The 18,052-nt window shown below is 46.1% G+C and overlaps 1 protein-coding gene across 1 annotated transcript in view; it reads left to right on the plus strand.

Moving 5' to 3' along the window:
• Positions 1 to 3,780: 3,780 nt before the first annotated feature.
• The window catches only part of LOC126159409 (uncharacterized), a 103,713-nt gene continuing 89,441 nt past the window's right edge, over positions 3,781 to 18,052 (plus strand). The window contains exon 1 of the mRNA XM_049916522.1: positions 3,781 to 3,837. The gene's annotated coding sequence lies outside the window, so the exon portion shown is untranslated. The remainder of the gene's footprint in view (positions 3,838 to 18,052) is intronic.

Genomic DNA, 18,052 nt, shown 5'->3' on the forward strand with positions numbered 1-18,052 from the left:
CTACTTTGGGGAACCCCTATATTAATGTATTTTGGTTCTGATAAGTGTTTCACTAAATGTTTCGATCTATTTGCAGTATGTGTTATCTCTTCTCTTTGTACCCTATCTGTTAGGTATGATCGAAACCAGTCATTAGCTACCCCTCTTATTCCTAATGCTTCTAAATTATTTAATAGAATCTTGTGGTCGACAGTATGAAACGCCTTAGAAAGATCCAAAAATATGCCTGTGACACACTCATCTTTATCAAGAGCATCAAGTACAACTTTTGTGAATTCTTCTATGGCTAACTCTGTCTTTCTACCACTTTGGAAACCAAACTGTGATTCGCTTAAAAGATTGTATTTTTTCAGGTAATTCATTGATCTGTCTTTCATAATTGCTTCTATTATTTTTTAGAATGGTGACAGCAGGGAAATGGGCTGGTAATTTTCTATGTCTTCGGCATTATCTTTCTTAAGCAAAGGTACAACTCTTGCCTGTTTTAGCTGTTCTGGAAATGTCCCTGATGTGAAGGATTCATTTATTATATTTGTTAAGGGTCCTTGTATAATCCCTATGCATTGTTTCAGTACACACATTGGTACTTCATCTAAGCCTACTGTCTTCTTATTTTTTAGTTTTTGAACAGTTTTATTGACTTCAGTCTCAGTGGTTGGAAGTAACATCATTGTATTTAGTGCAACAGTATTTACAGGTGCTATATTTGTCTGAGGGAATTTTTGTTGTAACTTCTCTGCAATGCTTGAAAAATGCTCATTTACATAGTTTTCTAAGTGTTGTGGAGCATTTATTACCTTATCCCCCTCACTTTGCAGTATGTTATTTTGCATTTGTTTGCCTCTCCTTGGTTTCTTTTTTATAACATCCCAGACTTCTTCGGTTTTGTTCTCTGCATTATATATTATTTTGTCATTAAAATACTTTTTTGCAGCAGTCAGCACGTTCCTATAGATCTTTTTGTATCTATGATAGAAATTTAAGGATTCTGGATCATTGCAAAACTTTTTCATGGAACTGAGATGTTCAAGTGTTTGGGTGGACTTCTTAATACCTGCTGTTATCCACCGGTTTTTGTGAGATGTTGATACAGACTTGCATACCTTTGGAAATGCTTTTTCAAAGTTCGAGTTAAGCAATGTGGACAATTTAGAGAGTTTCATATTCACATTGGTTTCCTTATACACTTCATCCCAGCTTTGTTTTTCTAGTTCTTTTGAAAAATGTTTTATTTTGATTTCTGACATGCCGTTTGTAGGCTTGTAGTTTAGGGGTTGATTCGATGCCTGATTTTATTGTTCTTATCTGACAGAGATAGTCTGATAATCCAAGATCTTTTACAGCTACATCACATTTTTCCCTGTCCATATTTGTGACCACATGGTCAATTACTGATGAAGTCGTTGTAGTAACCCTTGTTGCACTATTGACCAATAGGGACATGCAAAAACTCTGAAGGATGTTTATGAAGCTGCTGCTTGATTCATTTATGATATTAGTATTGATGTTAATGTCCTCACACAGAATTATCTTGACCTTTGTACTTGAGACTTTATCTAGAACTTCTGTTAACTTACTGAAAAAAGTGTCCACACTACCACTGGGAGATCTATACACATACAAAATGATTAATTTCTTGGTGATATCAAGCCCTGTTAATTCAATAGCCGATATTTCAAAGTGTTTGTCTTCACTTACTGTATCGAGGTCATGTCTTGATTTGAACTGTGTTCCTTTCCTGATATAATTGCATGATCCTTCACCCCTTGAAGTAGTTCTGCAGTAAGAGTTTGTCCTTTCGTACAATGATAATACTATATGTTGGATTTCTGTGTCTCTACACCAGTGCTCAGTAATACAAACTTCTGTGCAGTTCAAAGATTGGAGCTCAACTTCTAATAGTCATATCTTATTTTTTATTGATTGCATGTTTGGATAGAGGATTGTTAAGTCTGTGAAATGCCCCATGTTACTCTTCCCAAATGTTTGTTTTTCTTTGTGACATCTGGTATATGTGATATTTGAGGTGTTAATATCTGTCTTGTGAATGATTGTTTCAGTATTTTTTAAAGTGCTGGAGACACTCTTTAAACAGGGGAACCTGTTGTCTGGATTTATCCTAAAAAAAGACCTACTTATCTTACCTCTGACAACAGGTATTTGACCATGTGTGGCCCGAGACCATAGCTATAATACTCGCAACTGTGGGTCCCTCCATACAGAAAAAGCTAGAACAACCCCACCCAGACATGTGAGACGTTCTTTATGAAGCTCTGAAACATCACACGAAGAGGTTGTAAGAGGAAATGGCTTTTAGAGCGGAGTTAAAATCATGTCTTGATGATAATTGTTTCTAAAGTGTAAAAATGATATGTCAGTCTTCAGGATTAATATGCATTCATTCACTGTTGAGTGCTTTTGATTCCGTTAACTGATGTACCGTCTATGCTACTGGTTTTCTGTTTCCTCTATTTCAGATGCAGTGTGCCCCACCTTCTCTGAGAAGGAATCTGGAGCCAGCCTAATTTGATTGATGTATTGTTAGTAGATTTTCGTGTGTCCGTGCGTTATACGTTTCACAGTGCTGTGTAATGTGTTGGTGTGTTTTTATCTTTGTCAGGCGTCTTTTATGTCAAAGTTCAGGCGTCTTTTATGTCAAAGTTTCACGTTTTTCTACATAATTGATTTACTTATTGTACATGCTGTACTTTTCAGCAATGTTGTGTAATGCGTTCATGTGTTACACTTTTTCAGTAGTGTTATTATTTTCAAAATTTCTTGTTCATTGATTTATTTCTTGTGCATGTTGGACTTTTTGTAGACTATGTATTTGTGATTTCCCTTCCAATCACGTACCGAGTGAGGTGACTATTCCAGTCTTAATACATTGGAGTCGTATGCAGGAGGTCCGCGTTAATTCCTTGTCGGACTATGCTGACTTGGGTTTTCCATGGTTTCCCCAAGTTTCTTATATGAATGTCGGGATAGCTTCTTGGATTAGTCCTTAGCTGACGTCCTGCCCAATCCTTGCCTAAACCTATCCTACTTCTCTAACGTTTCATGTATGTATAAACTACTTCTGTAAATATCTGACTTGTCTGATAGTCTTGTACTAAATGGCCTGTGGACGAATAAATAAATAAACGTACAACACAGCAGGGCCATATTCTACAATCTAACTGAACATGACTTCGAACAGCACATCGAGGAAGCTTGTCGCTCTGTGGCATTAGCGACTTTACATGTTGTATGGTCGTTTACAAGGCGCATTTAATTGTGCATTGTGAGACATGGGTATTCGTTCGAACAGCTCACTTAAATGAAGATTCCACGATCAGAACGTCCATCTCCACAAGTCCATTTACGTACAGCATTTCGAATTCACCCCTGAAACTTTGAACATTTTTAACTTCCTAACGAACATTGATAAAAATTTCATTTAAATTGATTTGTACTCATTTGGTTTAAATACATCAGTCACGTCATGGAAAAAATAAGTTTCTTTTCAAAAATTTGTAACTCGTTGCTATGACTCTCCATGAGATAACTTGTTAAACTATGATCATAACTGTTTAGAAGGAATAATGTTTCTTGCGTTCATCCATCTAAATAAATATTCGTTTTATCTGTTGTTTTGTAAGTTACAGAACTAAATGTGATGCGTCCTGTTAGTGACGAGGCCCCAGCGATTCTCGATTACACGGTAGAGGGCTGTAGACCTCTATGGACGGTCACAGGCGCAGCGAGGTCCTCTGGCTGTGTGGCGTGCTAGTCCTGCCCCAGTGTCCAGAGCCCTAGGTGTTCCCTGAGTCGCAGACTCCGATCCTCCGCGTGACGGTGAGTACGTGGACGTTGCGGCACACTGCTGCCGTGGCTTTGCTGCGTCGTCTCGTGTACTTGCGGGAAATATGCAAGAGCTCAGAAAAATATTGTGAATCGCTTGGGAGTTTCCACTGCCGAGAATCCTGCTTTGGGGGTGGTTGGGTACGATCTACGCTTCCCGAACTCGTAACACCACTCCAAAACTTTTTGGATTACGTGAGGTTAAGCTCATCCGTCATTACGAATTAAATGTCAGATCACTCATATTGCGTGGACTTTGACGGAACGCAGTCTGTAGTATAGCCAGAGCTATAGTTCGGGTTGTCATAATTTGATTGAGAATTGAAGCCAACCGTGACCATAATGAAATAAAAGATGTAGCAACGGACTGACCGTTGCCTGAACGTCGAGATTTGTGCCATATCCAACGTACTTTGTTATAAAAACTGAAACTGCAGGTGAATTCAAAAGACTTACATTAGTTAAGGGACAAGTCTGATTTAGTGCATATACCGAAGCGTCCGATCCCACCCGTCGGCTTTGATCCGTGACGTGAGGCTGTTTTGTTTCGTCACGACGGCGCGGAATTTAGTTTGTGACAGTGGCGTGTTCATAGGTGTTGTTTTGATGCGATCCATGGTGCTGTTTGGTGGATGTTTTAGGTGATGTTTTGGGTTTAGTTTGCGAGTGTGGCGTCTTGTGTGAATGTTTGTAAATTGCTTTTTTTATGTCTCTGGTAGGTATGGATATGACTGACAGGGTCAAGTTTTCGGTTGTCGACTATGATTGGGGACAGTACGTTGTCTCTAATAAAATTTCTTCAACTATTCGGATTTTTGGATGAAGTCTAAACCACGATTCCAATATGGCGCATATAAAGTCGTTACGTAAACATTGAGGACGATAATACATCGAAAAACACACATACGTTCCACAAAGAGCCTAATGACACTAAAGGGGTAAGCCCGGGAAATTTGGGGTTTTTGGGTTGGGAGAAACTAAATCTAAACAAATTTTATACACCCACCCCCATACAAAACCACGCAAAACGACGAAAAACAGACATCACAAAACTCCCCAAATACAACTAAACACAATATCTGGAATCGTACACTTCGCTTGACCTTACATAAACTACGAAAAATGTAAGAGTGGTTGTCCACCAGATAACTTTGACCGAAACTGTAATCAAATCTCGCTAAGGGAGGTCGTAAAAACCTGTTTATCCACGTCAAACCATGAATCTGCATTTCTATTGTCTTTTCTTAATACTGATAAATAGTTCTTGAGTCTTAGAATATTTAGTCTTTTTTACCACACTTCACATTTTTTGATGGTTGATAACCTGCCTCATGATTTACGGACAGGAGATGTTAGGTTTGCTGTGGCTGTTATTAGGATCTTTCCGCTTTGTTTAATAAGTTTTGCACTTGCAGTTGGTGTTGGGCCAAGTAAATCTCGAACTGGCAACCAGTATGTGGTTGGTCCGTTCCGCGAGAGACGTCAAAGCGTCTTGCAGCCACGCCACACCAATCCTCCTGCTCCACCATCCGACAAGACGCTATTAGGGAGTATATTACGCAGTCGTAGTTAATGAACGTAACCAGCACAGGTGAACAGGTCCTTCTGTAGTTTGCAGTAATTTCCAAGCAATATCAAGGACTTCAAAAACGGGTTTTCTTAGAGTCAAAACGATAGTGCCGATTATTTTGACTTAGTTCTTTTCCAAAATAAAAGTATTTTAAGCCCATCCATTATCGTATAAAATTCATATCGCCATTTTCGACAAAGCGGTGACAGAAAGTAAACCTTTCTCAGCAGATTTACCTGAGGTATCTAATGGACAAACTGATTTAATGGTACCTCTGAACTGAGTTTATCTACTTTCCCATGGATTGGAAGCAATGCGACTGTGACCAATAAATCAGACATTGATATGGTGGGTGGGGGGAAGAGGGGAGGAGAGCGTAACGGAAATGTTTGACACGCGCACCTACCGACAAATTGGGCTTGTAGGCCTGTTGAATGACCGACCGACTTCCCTTGTTGGGATGTCGGGCGGCATGGACGACGTGACAACCGAGCACTTGCAACCCCACACCCGCTTCTCACAACAAACTTCGTGTCACGACAAATTGCAAACTGTGTGCCAACCGCCCGACAAAATTCGTTCATCACTCTGCGGATGACTACCGTTCTAAGAAATAAAACAGGGTGCGAGGTGATGAAACTTTGACAAAGATCCTAAAAAATTTAAAGATTGGAGATGTTTGTGAAATGTCGGTTATAGATGCAAGAAATGAAGCAAATATTTCGTTTTTAAGACTCCGTAATGGTTTACTTGGAACATAGAGTAAAAGATATTTTATGAACAATCTGTCGACCTTCTGTAGCTCAGTTTTTAGGTTTTTGTGCCGATACTTACCTGAAATGAAAACTAGAACTGCAATAGAAAAGGCAGGTATATATATTTCCCGATGTGTGTCGGGAGTAAATCCCGAAAACGGGAGTACTGTCACCGGATCCTAGGTCATATAATACTTGCTTCATTGTTATAACTGCTAAAGTCCAGCTTATCAGTCTTCTCATACGAAAAGCAAAATATGGGATTCTTAGTTCTAGCAGTTGCTAAATATTTAATTTCTTATGTATCTGTTACTAGGTGACGTGCACCACGATAATTCGTAGCATTTATTTGAAATGAGTTTCTTCAATGTACAGGGCATCCTTTATGCTATGTACATAGTTTAAATGATTATCTTTATTTATTCTGCTTTACCCCCGCAGGGGGTCCACAACTCTTGTGGATACGTGCGTGGCGAGCACGGGGCCCTGAGCCATTGCAGCCTTCTTTCTCTCCAGGGCTGCATTTCCTTTCCCTTTCCCTTCCCCTCCTTTCCCCTCCTTGCTCCTTTCCCCTCGCCCTCTCCTCTCCCTCTCTTGGTGTCCTTGCTTATGTTCGCCCCGCTATCCTCCTGGTTCTGTTGGTTTTCTAATTCGGCTTTGTTGCATAATCATCTCCTCCTTTTGGCATTTCTTGGTCCCCTCTGGGGTTTGACCTCTATTACAAAATTTCTCCTCCGTAGTGAGCCATTTGGGGAAGAGCACCTTACCTAATGTCTCCGACGTGCGCCCTCCTAGTACATTCCAACTTTTCTTTCACGTCATTGTCTGATGCTAGGGTGCATAGCCAGCACGGTAGCCAGCCCGTGTGGTGGGGTCGCTATGTACCCTTTTGGTTGAGCCCCCTGAACACACAGGGATCACACTTCTGATACCTGAGCTGTGACCTCCTCATGCATGCCTTGGAGTGGTTGCACGTTCTCCTGGAGCATCGGAACTCCCGGCAATGGCCGCCGTGCCAGACGACCCTTGCTGTGGCTGGGTGGCGCCCGTGAGGAGAGCCCCTGATCGGAGTGGGTGGTATCAGGGCGGACGCTATGCAAATGAAACGCATACGGGTCCAGAACTCTGGCCGTTCTTCTGCGGCCGTCTCTCTGCCTGGAACTGATTCCTCAAGTGCTGCTTCTCTTGCCCCTTCGGCCTTCCCTTCCATGGCTACCCCCTGGGAAGAGGGTCAGGCCCGTCGGCTAGGGGCAAAACCTTTCCCCCGTTATCTAGTTCGCACCAGGACTGATGGAGATACTTTCGCCAATACCAAACCTTTATTCTTTGTGGAACACATTGAAGACAAGTTTGGCGAAGTGGACTCCCTGAGCAAGATGCGGTCGGGTTCGTTGCTGATAAAAACTGCTTCAGCTGCCCAATCTGCGGCCCTTCGTGCCTGTACCCATCTTGGCACAGTACCTGTGTCCATTACCCCCCACCAGTCTCTAAATATGGTACAAGGCGTGATTTTTCACAGGGACCTCATCCTTAAAACTGATGAGGAACTTCGGGACAATCTCGGACGGCGGGGTGTTCACTTTGTTCAGCGTATTCAGAAGGGTCCTAAAGACAATCGTATTGATACTGGTGCCTTTATCCTGGCCTTTGAAGGGGATACCCTCCCTGAGAAAGTTAAGATTATGGTCTATCGCTGTGATGTGAAGCCGTACATCCCACCTCCTATGAGGTGTTTTAAGTGCTTGCGTTTTGGACACATGTCTTACCGCTGTTCACAGGCCCCTCTCTGTGGTGACTGTGGAAGTCCACTCCATGACGGGAGTCCCTGTGTTCCCCCTTTTGTCTGTGTAAATTGTCATGGTAGTCATTCTCCACGTTCACCAGATTGCCCAGTATATAAGAAGGAAAAAAAGATACAGGAGTGGAAGTCCCTCGATCGTTTAACCTACAGAGGTCTGTAAGGAATATGCACGACTCCACCCTATGTCCATGACATCTAGTTACGCCTTGGTTACATCTTCACCCCTTCATCCCCCTTCCTTACCCCCATCCCGGACCCATCTCCTCCCACCCTCCCCTGCAGCTCCCACACCTTCTCCTATGGGCGCTGCTCCCCCTCCCCAGCCGGAGAAGTGTCCCACTCCTTCGGCGTCTGCCGGTCAAGGGCGCCTCTCCCGGGATGCCCCTTCCTGGCACCTTCCCGGCCAAAGGTCTGCTGCCGCGCGACGACCGCGAGAGCCGCGGTCTGTCGGCCCCCAGGTCGCCCGGTCTCTTTCTGTTCCTGATCTTGCTGCAGCTGGCTCCTTCATGCCACACAGCATTCCTCAATCTCAGCCTGAACGGAAGAAGAAACATAAGTCCCGGGACAAAGAGCCTCTGGTGTCACCGGAGGTCCGTTCCCCGACTTCACAACCGGATTCTGACCTGTCGTTCATGGATGTCGCCCCCTCCTTGTCGGTGACGGGTGGAGTCCGTGGTATGACTGCATTCAAAGTGTTCAGCCCCCATTTAAGCCATCGTTCTGTGGTTCTCCAATGGAATTGTAATGGATACTATCGTCACCTTCCGGAATTGAAATCCCATCTTTCGTCCTACTCTGCAGCTTGTGTGGTTCTCCAGGAATCTCATTTTACTGGTGCTCACTCACCGACCCTCTGTGGGTTCCGTGTTTTCTGTCGAAATCGGGTCGGACCCCTGCGGGCTTCTGGTGGCGTTTGTACATAGGTCCGTACAGACATTGCTAGCATGTGGATTCCTCTTCAAACTACATTGGAAGCGGTTGCTGTTAGGGTCCACTTCGACTCTGCAATCACAGTTTGCAATCTTTATCTCCCTCCTGACAGGACTGTTACACCTGCTGCCTTAACCACCCTTCTTCAGCAACTTCCTCCTCCCTTCCTCCTCCTTGGGGATTTTAATGCTCATCATCCTTTGTGGGGCAGTGCCTTTCCATCTAGACAAGGTCTTCTTATAGACCAATTTTTTGCCGACCACGACCTGTGCCTTCTTAATGATGGCTGCCCTACTCATTTCAGTGCTGGTCATGGTACCTTTTCTACCATTGATCTTTCTCTTTCTTCTCCCTCTCTCCTCCCTTCATTACACTGGTCGCCACACGACGACCTTTGTGATAGTGACCATTTCCCGTTGATTATCACGCTCCCTTCCCGCTCCGCGATGGACAGGTTGCCTCGTTGGTCTTTCCAACGCGCCGATTGGCCTCTATACACTGCACAGGTCGCGTTTTCTCCCTCTTTGTCGGGTTGTATTGATGACGTCCTACGTGACGTGTCTGACGCGATTGTTCGCGCTGCTAGCCTTGCTGTCCCGCGCTCATCTGGACCATTTCGTCGCCGGAAAGTCCCGTGGTGGAGTGCGGCTATTGCCATTGCCATCCGTGATCGCTGTCGAGCTTTGAAACACTTTAAGAGGCACCCATACGTTGCCAGCCTTACTACCTTTAATCGCCTTCGCGCTAAAGCCCGTTGTTTAATCAAACAGAGCAAGCGGATATGTTGGGAACGATTCGTTTTTTCCCTTGGTTCTACTGTCCTTCTGTCATGGGTAAGGGCTACACTTCGCTCTCTCAAAGGTTGCCATCAGCAGTCCACCCTCGCAGGCCTTCACCTCCCAGATGACATTTGTACGGACCCATTAGTTCTTGCAGAACATCTAGCGACCCATTTTGCAGTGGCATTAGCGTCAGCCTCCTATCCAGCTGCTTTCTTTCATCAAAAACAGTGGGCTGAAGCTTCCACCTTATGTTTCACCCCTTGTGAGTCAGAATCTTACAACGAACCTTTTACTGAATGGGAATTTCTTTCTGCTCTCTTCTTCTCATGATATGGCCCCTGGCCCAGATTCCATTCATAACCAACTGCTTCAACATCTCAGTGCTCCACAATGGCAACATCTTCTTCGGGTGTTAACCGTATCTGGCACCAGGGTGACTTCCCTTCTCAGTGGAGGGATAGCATTGTGGTTCCTGTCCTTAAGCCTGGTAAGAACCCCCTATCTGTTGACAGCTATCGGCCAATTAGTTTGACCAATGTTGTTTGTAAGTTACATGAACGGATGGTAGCCCGTAGACTCAATTGGGTCCTCGAATCTCGGGATCTATTGTCCCCTTACCAGTGTGGCTTTCGAGAGGAACGGTCTCCAATCGATCATTTACTCCGCTTGGAATCCGCAGTCCGGCAGGCTTTTTCCCAGGGCCCGATTTGGTTGCAGTTTTTTTTACCTTTGTAAGGCCTATGACACAGCCTGGCGCCATTACATCTCACTTACCCTTCATCAGTGGGGTCTTCAGGGCCCACTCCCGATTTTTATCCGCCAGTTCCTGATCCATCGGTCATTCAGTCACAGTTGGTACTGCTTTTAGTTCTCCACGGACCCAGGAGATTGGCATCCCACAGGGTTCTGTCTTGAGTGTCCTTCTTTTCCTCATTGCTATCGATGGACTTGTGGCCTATGTCGGTCCCTTGGTCGCCCCTGCCCTGTATGTGGATGATTTCTGCCTTTGGGTTAGTTCCTCCTCGATGGCATCTGCAGAACGGCAGCTCCAGGTAGCTATACGGAGTGCCTCTGCATGGACGCTCACACAGGTTACAATTCTCTCCTTTAAAACCGCGAGTGGTCCACTTCTGTCGCCGTACTACAATCCACCCTGATCCAGAGCTCTATCTCGCTGCACAAAGATTGCCTGTGGTCCCACTGTTTCGTTTCTTGGTTCTTCTTTTCGACAAGCAGCTCACTTGGCTGCCCCATATCAGACTCCTGAAGGTAGGATGTTTCCGTAAACTCAATGTCCTTCACTTCCTTGCCCACTCCTCTTGCGATGCGGACCATTCCCTCCTCCGTCTTTATCATGCTCTAGTTCTGTCTCGCTTGGACTATGGTTGTCAAGTTTATGGTTCAGCTGCTCCTTCCACATTGCACTTGCTGGATCCAGTCCACCATCGTGGTATCCGTTTGGCCACCGGTGCCTTCCCTACTAGCCCTGTTGATAGTCTCCTGGTTGAAGCTGGGACCCCCCTTCTGTTCGGCGGTCCCAGCTTCTGGTGTCTTATGCACTCAGTATCCGTTCCTCTCCCACTCATCCTTCCTATTCTATCCTGTTCCCAGACCATGGACGTCAACCACCCGACTCCCGCCCTCGGGCGGGTTTACCGGTTGGGCTGCGCCTTGCGTCTCTTTGCCGTGATATTCAGCTTCCTTCTTTGTCCTGTCTTCCTCGCTCCCTCCCCTCTACCCCTCCTTGGTTAGTTCCTCGGCCTCGAATTCGGATGGATCTCCGCCGAGGTCCGAAAGATTCCATCCCCCCAGTGGTGTTCCGTTCCTTTTTCCGCCAAATTTTATGGGAGTTTCGGGATGCTGTTGTTTTTTGCACTGATGGCTCTAAATCTGCTGATCATGTTGGGTATGCCTTCACGTCCTCTGCCGGAACGGAAAATCATCTGCTGCCACCTACATTTGGGGTGTCTACTGCGGAATTGATGGCAATTTCCCAGGCCCTTACCTTTATTAAACAGTCCCAACACAACCGCGTTTTGTTATGTACAGACTCGATGAGTGGCCTTCTTGCTATTGACCAGTGTTTTTCGCGCCATCCCTTGGTCTCTGCCATCCATGACCATCTCGCTGATATTCACCGTGCTGCTTGTTCCATTGACTTCCTTTGGGTCCCTGGCCATGTGGGTATCCCGGGTAATGAGCTCGCTGATCGTTTGGCTGGGGGAGCAGTCACTTACCCCCGTTTTCTGTAACCGCTCCTGCAGCGGATTTACGGCTTCACATCAAATCCCGCTTCGCACAGTAATGGGCCACTTCTTGGGAGGCTACTCCCCTGTCTAATAAACTTCGTGCAATTAAGGTGACACCAGGCCCGTGGCGTTCTTCCTTTCGCCTCTCCCGAAAGGACTCGACCACACTGTGTCGTCTCCGCATTGGCCATACCAGGCTGACCCATGGTTTTCTTTTGCGTGATGAGCCATCCCCACTATGTGGTTGTGGAGCCTTCCAGTCAGTAGCCCACATTTTGGTTGAATGCCCCCTTCTTTTGGCTCTGCGTGCTAAGTATAGGCTCCCTTTGATGTTGGCTGCCGATTCCTGGATGGTCTCTCTGGTACTCGGTTTCCTCCGGGAAAGTGGTTTTTATTCTCAGTTTTAAGTTCGGAGATTCCCGATTCCCCTCCCTGACCGAAATCCTCTTTTCTTCCCCTTCTACTCTGTTTTTACCCCCTTTTTTTAAGGCTTGGTTAGTCTTTCTATTCCCATACGTACTTTCTACATTCTAGCTGTTGTACCTTTTACGTCACAGGTGGGACTTGCCTATGCTGCTTCAGCATAGTGTTGGGTTCGTTCTCTTGCAGACTTCCCTCATTTTTTTTACCAATGACAACATGACTGCCCTTTTACGTTTTTACCTTTTTCTGTTTTATTTTTGACTTTACTGAGATGTCCCATTAGCGGAATGGAGCCTATTTGAAACAAGGGACTGATGATGACCTTGCTGTTTGGTCCCTTAAACCTCAACCAACTATTCTGCTTTACCGTTTTTTCCTCAGGCAACTATCAATAACTCATTTTACATGCCTTTGGGTATACAACAGCTTTGAGTTGGAGTCCTTTCAACTTTTTCCAGTGGCTGGAAACCGTAATGCAGCTGAGAACCTTTTTCGTTAAGGATAGTTTTTCAGCAGCTCCGATGTGGATGGTTCGTTAAATCTTGGATAATTAACTAAAATCATCGGCTCCCAGCTCCTAAAATAATAGAACGTGTATGAACTTCTTTCGTTGCACTGACCGCTTCTTTGCCCACGCCTTCCTCTAGGCCTTTCTTTTGGGCTTGTTACCTCTAAAACGACTAAGGCAAACCCCAGGTTTTTGTTGTGCATAAGCAAAGGGACGGTGCAGAAGTAAAAATTGTCAACATACCGTAATAATCAAAGGGACTCTGGAACGTAAACACAAGGCACTAAGGATAAACAAATCGCAACAAGAGACCGGTGCTGTAGTCGCGGAGTGCGATCGGTCGGGACGCGTGTGGGCTGCCTCGTAATTGGTCGGTCGGCCGATAACAATTGCGTGTGTATGGAGGGGCCTTCAGACAAGCCCTAGTTCAGAGGAGCGCAGCGAATGTTCAAATCCGTTAGTTGCGGTCTCGCGATGTGATGCGTAGCCGTGTTTCCACGTGTAATACATTCCCAGTGAGACATTATCAATAACCAGCGTTACTTTGTCTGCGCACGCAGTGGGTCTCATTGTAAATTACTTCGATTTTAGAATATTCGTTACTATAATAAGTCTGACAACCTCAGCCGCGAGGACGTAGTTAGGCACTGCCGATAGGCCTAAAGTGACGTCGCAGCCTGTAGTTTGACATGGAAGTTGGCGTAACTGTTCATAGCGTACCCCCCAAGCCTAGAAATTTAAAATTGACTTGGTTGAAAGTTCGAGAGGTCTCTTTAATACACTGTAGAAGGCCCTGTTGAAAACCCTCTTTTTCCCCACTAATATTTTAAATTTTGGAATTAGTTTATATGCATTAATAGCTTGAACCATCCCCTGAAAAAGCGTTCCTTCTGGGTTCAGATCCTGTGATCGCAGTCCAGTAGTTACTCTGTTGAGTCACTCGTTAAAACTGATGGCTTCTACTATGCTCTTCACTTTCGCTGATCCCCCTGCGGGTCCGGGGATTAGAATAGGCCCGAGGTATTCCTGCCTGTCGTAAGAGGCGACTAAAAGGAGTCCATCCCCCTCACGGGGGTAGTTAGCGCCTGCGTCCGGAGACGGACGGTTTCACGACCTATAATCGTGGTCTTTTTGGTTTTAAACTTCTCGTTTCTTCCTTCCTTTTGTTGGTCCCTTTCTTTACTCTTCTCCACCTCACTGTCTTCCTTACTCTTTCCCTTGACTTCTCCTTGCCTTCTCATTGCCTTTTTCTCCTTGCCTTCTCATTGCCTTTTTCTCCTTGCCTTCTCATTGCCTTTTTCTCCTTGCCTTCTCATTGCCTTTTTCTCCTTGCCTTCTCATTGCCTTTTTCTCCTTGCCTTCTCATTGCCTTTTTCTCCTTGCCTTCTCATTGCCTTTTTCTCCTTGCCTTCTCATTGCCTTTTTCTCCTTGCCTTCTCATTGCCTTTTTCTCCTTGCCTTCTCATTGCCTTTTTCTCCTTGCCTTCTCATTGCCTTTTTCTCCTTGCCTTCTCATTGCCTTTTTCTCCTTGCCTTCTCATTGCCTTTTTCTCCTTGCCTTCTCATTGCCTTTTTCTCCTTGCCTTCTCATTGCCTTTTTCTCCTTGCCTTCTCATTGCCTTTTTCTCCTTGCCTTCTCATTGCCTTTTTCTCCTTGCCTTCTCATTGCCTTTTTCTCCTTGCCTTCTCATTGCCTTTTTCTCCTTGCCTTCTCATTGCCTTTTTCTCCTTGCCTTCTCATTGCCTTTTTCTCCTTGCCTTCTCATTGCCTTTTTCTCCTTGCCTTCTCATTGCCTTTTTCTCCTTGCCTTCTCATTGCCTTTTTCTCCTTGCCTTCTCATTGCCTTTTTCTCCTTGCCTTCTCATTGCCTTTTTCTCCTTGCCTTCTCATTGCCTTTTTCTCCTTGCCTTCTCATTGCCTTTTTCTCCTTGCCTTCTCATTGCCTTTTTCTCCTTGCCTTCTCATTGCCTTTTTCTCCTTGCCTTCTCATTGCCTTTTTCTCCTTGCCTTCTCATTGCCTTTTTCTCCTTGCCTTCTCATTGCCTTTTTCTCCTTGCCTTCTCATTGCCTTTTTCTCCTTGCCTTCTCATTGCCTTTTTCTCCTTGCCTTCTCATTGCCTTTTTCTCCTTGCCTTCTCATTGCCTTTTTCTCCTTGCCTTCTCATTGCCTTTTTCTCCTTGCCTTCTCATTGCCTTTTTCTCCTTGCCTTCTCATTGCCTTTTTCTCCTTGCCTTCTCATTGCCTTTTTCTCCTTGCCTTCTCATTGCCTTTTTCTCCTTGCCTTCTCATTGCCTTTTTCTCCTTGCCTTCTCATTGCCTTTTTCTCCTTGCCTTCTCATTGCCTTTTTCTCCTTGCCTTCTCATTGCCTTTTTCTCCTTGCCTTCTCATTGCCTTTTTCTCCTTGCCTTCTCATTGCCTTTTTCTCCTTGCCTTCTCATTGCCTTTTTCTCCTTGCCTTCTCATTGCCTTTTTCTCCTTGCCTTCTCATTGCCTTTTTCTCCTTGCCTTCTCATTGCCTTTTTCTCCTTGCCTTCTCATTGCCTTTTTCTCCTTGCCTTCTCATTGCCTTTTTCTCCTTGCCTTCTCATTGCCTTTTTCTCCTTGCCTTCTCATTGCCTTTTTCTCCTTGCCTTCTCATTGCCTTTTTCTCCTTGCCTTCTCATTGCCTTTTTCTCCTTGCCTTCTCATTGCCTTTTTCTCCTTGCCTTCTCATTGCCTTTTTCTCCTTGCCTTCTCATTGCCTTTTTCTCCTTGCCTTCTCATTGCCTTTTTCTCCTTGCCTTCTCATTGCCTTTTTCTCCTTGCCTTCTCATTGCCTTTTTCTCCTTGCCTTCTCATTGCCTTTTTCTCCTTGCCTTCTCATTGCCTTTTTCTCCTTGCCTTCTCATTGCCTTTTTCTCCTTGCCTTCTCATTGCCTTTTTCTCCTTGCCTTCTCATTGCCTTTTTCTCCTTGCCTTCTCATTGCCTTTTTCTCCTTGCCTTCTCATTGCCTTTTTCTCCTTGCCTTCTCATTGCCTTTTTCTCCTTGCCTTCTCATTGCCTTTTTCTCCTTGCCTTCTCATTGCCTTTTTCTCCTTGCCTTCTCATTGCCTTTTTCTCCTTGCCTTCTCATTGCCTTTTTCTCCTTGCCTTCTCATTGCCTTTTTCTCCTTGCCTTCTCATTGCCTTTTTCTCCTTGCCTTCTCATTGCCTTCTTCTCCTTGCCTTCTCTGGTCTCCGCCTCGGCGTTTGAGACAGTCTGTCCTCTTTGTCCCTCTCTCTCTTCCTTTTCCTTTTCTTCCTTCCTCCCTGTGCGTGTCTGAAGGCCGACCCACGCGTTCGCACGCGTAGCCGGTGACGGGGTAACGCGTAAGTCCCCGCCCTGGGTAGACATGTAAGGCACGCGCGTACCCCCTGGTAAAGGCCAGGCCCGGGGAGGGGTGATTGCCTGAGCTGATACCTTCTGACCATGCCGATTGGTCCCTCCGTCTGTTTCTCGGGAGGTGTGACCTGAGGTGTAAACATTCACCTAAGGCGGGAGTGCCCTCTGAGAGGGTCCCCACAAGGAAGGAGCGCGCCATCGGAGATGCTGGCAATCATGGGGGATTCCTCCGCAATGGATTCTACTCCATCGCTTTCGACTTCGACCCAAAAACGGAAACGTGACCAGCCAACAGCGACAGAAGTACTACCGCTTGCCCCACAGTTCCTCGTAGTTTCTCGATCTGAGGACGGAAAGGATTTTTCCTCTGTCAACCCTTTCGTTATTCAGAAGGGCGTAGATGCCATAGCCGGATCTGTCAAATCTTGTACCAGGTTGCGTAACGGTACCTTATTACTAGAAACTGAGAATGCCTTTCAGGCACAAAAACTGCTTCGGGCCACACTCTTGTACACGTTCCCTGTCTGGGTGGAGGCCCATCGAACTTTGAATTCGTCTCGTGGTGTAGTCTATAGTAGCTCCCTCGACGGATTGACTGACGAGGAGCTTCAATCTTTCCTCGCTGAGCAGGGCGTGACGGCTGTCCATAGGGTCATGAAAAAGGTCAACAACAACCTTGTACCGACCCGGACACTTTTCTTGACCTTCGATAGTGTTAAGCTGCCATCGCGCATCAAGGCGGGCTACGAGGTTATTTCTGTTCGCCCCTATGTCCCGACACCTACGCGCTGCTACCAGTGTCAGCGTCCCCCCCAGGGGGTCCACAACTCTTTTGTGGATACGTGCGTAGCGAGCACGGGACCCCGAGCTAATGTGGCCTTCCTTCCTTTCCGGGCTGCATACCTTCCCATTCCGCATCCTTCCCCATCCCTATCTTCGCCCCTCCTCCCCTCACCTCTGGCTCTTTCCTTCTCTTTCTCCCCATCTGGGAGTATGGTTTGTGCCTACGTCCGGAGACGGACGCTCGTAAATGTACTGCATTTCTTGCCTTCCTTGCTTTTATGTCTTCTTCCTTCCTTTGTCCTTCTGTCTTTTTCCTTCCTTTGTCCTTCTCTTTTCCTTACCTCTTCTCTTTCTCTTTTCTCCGCTGCGGCGTTTGAGACCTCTCTTCCTTCCCTTCCCTTTCTCTTTCTTCCTCCCTGTGCGTGTCTGAAGGCCGACCCACGCCCTTCGTGCGTAGCCGGTGACGGGGTAACGCGTAATTCCCCGCCCCGGGTAGACAGGTAGGACACGTACGTACCCCCTGGTAACGGCCAGGCCCAGGGAGGGGTGATTACCCGAGCTGATACCTTCCGAAAATGCCGATTGGTCCCTCCGTCCGTTTGTCGGGAGGTGTGACCTGAGGTGTGAACAATCACCTAAGGCGGGAGTGCCCTCAGAGAGGGCCCCCACAAGGGAGGAGCGCGCCATCGGAGACGCCGGTAATCATGGGGGATTCTTCCGCAATGGTTTCCTCACCTTCCACTAAGTCTAGTCACAAACGTAAGCATACTGAGTCTCAGCCACAGACGATTCTTCCATCGTTGCCACAGTTCCTTGTTGTTTCTCGGTCTGATGAAGGTCACGACTTCTCCACGGTCAACCCTTTCATTATTCAGAAAGGAGTCGACGCAATAGCAGGTCCTGTAAAGTCTTGTTCCAGATTACGGAATGGCACCCTGTTGTTAGAAACACAGTGCCCTCCAGTCACAAAAATTGCTGCGTACTTCTCTGCTCCACACCTTCCCTGTCCGGGTGGAACCGCACCGTACCTTGAATTCCTCGCG

Source organism: Schistocerca cancellata, chromosome 2 (assembly GCF_023864275.1).
Source record: "Schistocerca cancellata isolate TAMUIC-IGC-003103 chromosome 2, iqSchCanc2.1, whole genome shotgun sequence".
In the NCBI taxonomy this organism is placed as follows: domain Eukaryota; kingdom Metazoa; phylum Arthropoda; class Insecta; order Orthoptera; family Acrididae; genus Schistocerca; species Schistocerca cancellata.